The sequence below is a fragment of the Priapulus caudatus genome, unplaced genomic scaffold (assembly GCF_000485595.1).
Source record: "Priapulus caudatus unplaced genomic scaffold, Priapulus_caudatus-5.0.1 Scaffold154, whole genome shotgun sequence".
NCBI classification, from domain to species: domain Eukaryota; kingdom Metazoa; phylum Priapulida; class Priapulimorpha; order Priapulimorphida; family Priapulidae; genus Priapulus; species Priapulus caudatus.
Window position 1 is genome coordinate 372,732 of NW_014577215.1, and position 7,294 is coordinate 380,025.

The window sequence follows — 7,294 nt, forward strand, 5'->3', positions numbered from 1 at the left end:
TATACTATATATATATATATATATATATATATATATATATATATATATATATATATATATATATATAAGAAGCACATACGTGTGCCTGCCCAAGGCATATTCATAGTAAATGTTTTGCTGTGAATGCTGCTTTGTGCTACATACATTTGTTTCGACCACTAATCCGTCTATAGATTATCTGGACTTATTTATACATGTGCTGTACGTTGGCTGGACCTGCAGTGTCTGCCTTCATTTTATGTCTGTGAGCGGTTGTGTTATTGTTTCAGTCGTATCACGTCTTCTAGTATGCAGATGGCTGTTCATGCCCTGGTGGCAAGCATTTTGTGTTCACTCAACAAGTGAACGAACATCTCATCTCGTTCTGAATAATAGTCTGTCGGAGCTGTAACTGTTGATTGTCCTATAACGCATGCTTGTGGCGAACATAAAATAGCAAGTGGCATCGTTCTCGCGGCGACTGAGCTGTGAAAAATTATTCGATTTCACGTTCATATATTTAGATGATGTCTAGCTTACGGGATATACGTGAGCACTTGTTGTTGATTCTCTCTTTTGCGAGCCCCTACTCGTTTACACACTAGTTATCCAGCTTATGCTTACTATTACATAGACAGTGTATGTGGTTCTTAGTTAATCAGTGTGTGACTTCCCTCCCCAACACACCGATTCTTGGTATAGTTGCAGTCGAGCAATATTGTGGAGCCGTGTGGAGTATTGTTTGTTTGCTTGTCAAGGCATCACCAAAAAGTGGGCGCCGTAATGGTTTTTAGCAAATGAATTTTAAAGAACCGAATATCTATAAGTGATTATCTAAGCATTTTGCAGTGAAAGTTTGTGGGTGCGCAGTCTCCTTCAGTGGTTGCCTGCCTAGTTGTGGTTTCGTACTAGCGGCTCATTAAAGTGAGATTTTGCATATTATTTGAACCAGTATGCATTTGAAGGTTGGCTATATAACCAGCTGTCACTCAATCAGTCGTATGCACCCCCTGTGTCGTAACAAATATCCACTTTCACCCTGTCTGTAAGTTGTGTAGCCTAAACAAAATGGTTTAAATGTACAGTAATGCCTGCTATAGTGTGTTCAATAGTTCCAACCTGTAATGACGTCGTGAGTGCAATCTAGAAGTTCCCGTGGGTTTTTTTCTGTTATAGCTCAGATAGATGTTCATGAAGTGAACGTGCAATCAAATATCTTGTTGATTTCATGTCCCGCTGCAGTTCAATTACCTTTCAATTAGAACACTGCGTTCATACTCTCCGTGGTCGAGGTTGGTCGCTCGTTACAATGCACATGCGATGCATCTATCCCATAATGTAATGCAGTGATCAGTCGGGCCCTAGTGTCGTTAGTGGTTGGGACTATTACAACGTCAGGACTGTTGTAGATGAACCTTTCTGGCTCAGTGTAGCCAAAAGCAAGTCTTACGAGTTTGTGACGTCACGGAGTCACGTTAGGCTGTGGGCCGTTTATGAATCGTAATTCATTTATGTTCCCTCGTCTCTGTTACTACGCTGAGTCGTCTAACTTAGTTGTTATTGTTGAAATATTTACGCGTTACATTCCGTTTCTTCAGTCACCATGGCAACTTTCGTCAAGTTACCATAGTAACTATACCGATTACTTACACAGATGCTAACAAATCGGATATAGATATTGGCCGGCTGCGCAGGGAGCGTACAGAGAGATAGGTTGAAAAGCAAATACTACTGCAAATATTATATGTAGGCTTTCAAATTTGAAGGAAACGTTATAATAATGTATATAGTGATTAGCGTTGTTATATTGTTAGGGGGAGAACTCTGCCACGTGTGTTGCACAACGGTTAGCTAACTGGCTAGCTAATCCATTTTATTTGCAGCTCCTACGGCATAACTCATTCTCTGTGTATTGCTGTTGCTCTTAAACATCACATCAGTCATTGTACTACAAGAAGTTGTTTTCTTGTAAAACAACACGTTTTAGCCATAGCTTTTTGTGGTTCTGGATAAACATTTATGAGGCTGATATCTAGATGGCCACTGATGTCACGCGGAATTGGATAGCTGTTGAGGGCGGTTGACTCTGCAAAGCTCATTTACGTCGTGAAATTTTGATTAGCTAATACGGACGCTTGGGTCAGGTGAACGTTGAGATCATCTGGTGTAGGATTCCTACTGAGCCAAGCTTGTTATGGACAGCCGTAAATTACTGTCAGCTGGGTCTGGACAGTCTGTTGGATTTGATGAAAGCCATTGGGGACCACCGTTGCGGATTCGCACAGTTGGCTCTGGATAGGTATGGTGTTGAGATGGTAATTATCGATAGCTAGTGAGAAGAGTTGACTCTGAATATCTCTAGGGATGACCTTTGATGAGCGGGGTCTAAACAGGAGTTCGATCTTAGTAGGTGTTCATTGCCCGCCTGTAACGTCTAGCAAGTCTTGCAAATGGTATCTTCGATTTTAAATTGTTTTCTTAACTATGATGGAATTTAGTTAGTGGCTAGTAAAACATTGAAATATGTCGATATTTCGCTAGCAGGCATTTTAGGAGTTGTTGTACGGTTGTCATGGAAACTGATTGCTGTCAGCTGTAGTGTATTGCGTGTGGAAAGTGTGCAGGGAGGCTGCTCTTACTTGCGCTAACCTGCCGGTATTATTCGGGTGTGGAACGAGTACAACGTTATTCATCAGATTATGTAGCGATCGTTTTAATGACGTAAACTTTGAAATTTCGAGTATAGTATGGTGATGTCGAAAAAACGCAAGCTGGATAGGGGTAGAAAGCAATTCGATTCCATTTAACTGCAGTGCAGTATAGAAAGAGAGAGAGAGATAGAGATAGAGAGAGCATGTGTGTGTGCGTGCGTGCGAGCGTGGGTGCGCGTGTGTGTGTGTGTATGTCTCTCTTGCGAGGAAAATGCATACTGGGAGAGATGCGAATCTCTATAGATAGTGTGAAAACATGATATTAGACGAATATCGCTATGACACGGAATCTGGAACGAGCAGAACAACGCACAAAGGGTATGAGAGGGAGCATGTGTGCGTATTTGCAAAAGTGGTGGCGTGTATAAATGTTGGGTGGAAGCTGAAACCATGTGGACTATTGTTGGGACACCGAAGTAGGGTTTGCGTGCTGATTAGATGAACGTGTTTATACATGTGGATAGAAACTGTGTATATTCACGTTGAATGCGTGATCAGGGCGAGTGTATGTGTACAAGTTGGCCAGCCAACTTTTCCCATTAGCCGATGAGAGAGACACCGGGTTATTGTGGAACTACAACATGCGTGTACTGAGTAGTAGGGTATATGCTGTACTCGCGGTGCCTCCTCGATAAGGGTTGCCCGTATATATTGCGAAACGACGTGGAAGAGTCGTCGCTGGCTGGTTGTTAGGGGGCGGCCAGTGCGACTGACGTGTCGTGTATCGTAGTGTGTGCACGGCCGCTTAACCTGTGCTATCACGCACTCGGACCGTAGGGGACGGGAAGTCGATGCCTTCGCGGATTGTCTCTGCTGGGCATGCGAGAGCGTAGAATTTTCTCTCGACAGATACAGATAACATAAACTGCCAAAGACAAGCAGGTCAGTAATCGTGTGATATGTGTATGATGTGTACATCTTCTATGTTGTATATACCAGTACGCGCCCGCGTGCATGCGTCTGCGAGCACCCATTGAATGACACTGTATTGCGTTCGTCTCACTCCAGACCGGCATGAATTTAATCAATTTGAAGGGAAATCGGATGCGACACGTTGGAAATCTCGCGTTTCTCGTTAAATCGGTGTTCATCTGCAATCTGTACTAGAGGCTATCTCGAAAACATATTTACGGTATAGCGAAATGTGTAGCGAAATGTAGTGCTGCGTGTTGGTCGTGGCAGTGACGGAGTAATCCCGAGTTTTACTGAATTTTGAACAATTCCGTATGTAATATATAGCCAGAAAGACTGCCCTGCGTCGCATCGCATTACAATGTATTTAGCCGGCGTGGCGAGGATGCATTAATGATCTCACTTCGAGCGCTGATGCCGAACTGTAAATCCAATCCAAGGCGGCGAAGCGGTGAAGTTGTGTTACTTACGTTGTATCGGAGGAACGTTTAAACGAACCAGTAAAGCGGCGTTTGTGAATGGTTGCATAAAGTGAGACTTTGTCGTCTCGAGGGCGTGTATAACTTACTGCCGACTGGTTTATAATAAGCAGAATGCGAAGAAAAGGGTAGTACACGTCTCGCGCGAACACTACGTGATGATGTGAGGAGAAGATGAGAGTTTGCCACCACAAGCTGCTGAGCGTGGCAGCCGAGGAGGGCCACACACCAAGCGAGCTGACACACACGGGGCGGCCATGTTAAAGACCGCCTGGTAGTCGCCCGGTAAGCGCGTCGCGAGTGTAGCAGCTATGAATCGCGATACATCCGCGTGTCTAACATACGCTGGGTCGTACTCAGAGTATACGTGGCTGTTTGTACGTGTGTGTCATGTGCGTTGGCATGTGCGTCTGACCACATGCACTGCGCTAGCGGATTGCTGACCCATACCTACGCGTGTATATTATGTGTTTGGGCAGCGAGTATGTGTTTTTGTTTTTGTGTATATGTATATAAACACTGTGGGAAGATAGTTGCGAGTGAGGGACACAGGAACTGTTGTGGCCCCGGGTTAGCTCGCCCACTGCCCACACTGTGAATGAATTTCCTGCTACATAACGCTGTCAGAGTGAGGGAAAGAGAGAGAGAGAGCGCGCTAGAAGGGAAACGATGGTGAGAGCGAAAGAGCGAGAGAGAGAGGGGGAGGAGAGAAAGAAGGATGGAGAGGAGGAGACCAACAGTCTAGCGAAGGAGAAAAAGTAGAGGGGGAGTGCAAGAGAGAGAGGGAGGGAGAAATAGCGATAGATAGATAGATGGCAAGAGAGAGAGCGAAGGGGAGGAAGAGCGAGAGCGAGAGCGAGAGCGAGAGCGAGAGCGAGAGAGAGAGAGAGAGAGAGAGAGAGAGAGAGAGAGAGAGAGAGAGAGAGAGAGAGAGAGAGAGAGAGAGAGAGAGAGAGAGAAAGTAACAGAGTGGGGGATGGAATGGAATGGTGCGGGGTGAGGGAAAGAGCGAGAGAGAGAACTGTGCGATATACGGTTGCGCTGCTAATGCTGCCGATGGTGCTGGGTTGGTGATGATGGGAGTAGCTTATGTTGATCGATCTTTTGGAGTGTTTGGTACCACGTCCACCGACTAGTGACCGTGTATGCGTGCCTCCTTCCCTGCTGCATGCGTCAGCAAAGCCAGCATTTTTCACAGACATTTTTTGGCGGTTGATATGAGGTGCAATGGTCAGTTGTTGGTAACAACGACAGGCGAAGAAAAAACCTGTGGCAAACCGGTAAACGCTAATGTGGGCATCTCGTCATGGCGGTGTTATTCAGTACGAAGGTTATGCTTGCTTACCTACGCAGGCTCTCTGATAGACTGCGTGTTGTGTCGGTGCATAGTTGAGTTTCCATAACGAGGATGAATGCGGTTAGCACGACACGAGCCATGTGTTGCGTTGGGGAGATGATGAAGAGTTGATATAATGTAGGATGTGGCAGAGTTAAGTATGTTATTTCGTTGATGTACACATCTGCTGTACAGAGAAAGAGCAGCCTTGCACTTAATAATATGTAAGAATCTGTACATAAAACACAAGGAGAGGAGAACGAGAAACAGGAGTTGTATTTTTGTGTGGAACATTAAAGTAATTCATATGTGTTTTTAAAAGCCATGTTTTGCTGTTTTGGTATTTGGTGCTGTTGCTTAATTGCAGCGAAACCCTGCTTCCCATTACTATGTGAACGAATAGGCAACAATATACCACACAATATACTTTACATAATAACAGGAGTGAATAGCAACAAAACGTTAATTATAGTGCAGTTCTGATAATAAAACACAATCAAGTGTGTAATAACGCAAATAATACGCAGCATAATATACAATGCAGTCGGCCATCGCGTATGTTCTTGGCATCTGTACTGTAGGCGGAGGTTGGGAGTAACGGAGGACGATACGGCCGATTTAGCTTCTCCGCATGCATGTACACAACTGATCATATTGAACAATAACAACAACGACACGTGTCGAATAGTGTTACGCCGGTTCTTATTCTCGCCTGTTAACGAAATGAATTCATTCTCTTCCCCGATTTTTACATATCTGGTTCTACGTTTTTACCGTTTGTTAGGTTTCACTGTATTTTCTTGCATAACATGCGCATAAATGACCCAAAGAGAGTGGAGGGCAGGGCAAGAATCCCGAGTATTACAAAGGAAGAAGCGCTGTTGTTTTTTTTTTTTATTCGATTAGAATATTAAAGAACCGGGAAGACAGACACATTTAGATTTTTACTTAACAACTAAAGAACAGTGCGAAATGCTGCCAAGTGACAAAACAACACTCAAACGTTTCCAGATGAGTTAAAATATAAAGCGATCTTCCATAAGACCTACATAGACCCCAATCCGGCCTTTTAGTGAATCAGTACGTTAATTAATACTAGGTGCTTCGAATCCCAGATACTTAATTAATAACACGAGTCAACCTCTTGTACTGAAATCATGAGTCATATACATATCAGTAACATTCCCTACAAAAAATCGATCAATATGGCTAAATACCAGAATTATAGGTGTCATAGCTGCATTTATATTAATAGTGAAACACGGATTAGAAAGCGTGATAATAATGAGTAGTAATAAAGTATACACTGAGTAATAAATAAAAAATTATTATAATAGTTAGCATATATATAGTTAAGATCCCTCCTCTTTCTCTCATCTTTCCTTTCTACTCCCCTCTCACTCCCTTCCCCTCTGTATTTCTCTCCCCCTCTCGCGGATAGTATCGACCACGGTATCAGTTGCACGGTGAAAAGTTAGCCAGGCAAATGGCTGGTTTTCAGCCTCAACATTTTCACGCCCCAAAGCACAAAATGTGGATATACGGCTATAATACGCGTTTTTACAGTCACGCAAACGCACATACACACACACATACACACGGACGCGCATACGCGGGTATGGTCGCACGCATGCGTGCGCGCGTATTATAGGCGTAAATTAACATTTTGTGCCTCGAGGAGTGAAAACGTTTCGGCTGAAATACGGCCATTTACCTGCAAAAGTGTTTCCATGCTTGACTGGTCGTGGGCGATACCATCTGCGAGAGAGGAGTTACCGAGTAGAGAAGTGAGGAAGAAGAAACGGAGAGAGGCGAGTATATATATATATATATATATATATATATATATATATAGTATGTGTGTGTGTAGTATTAAG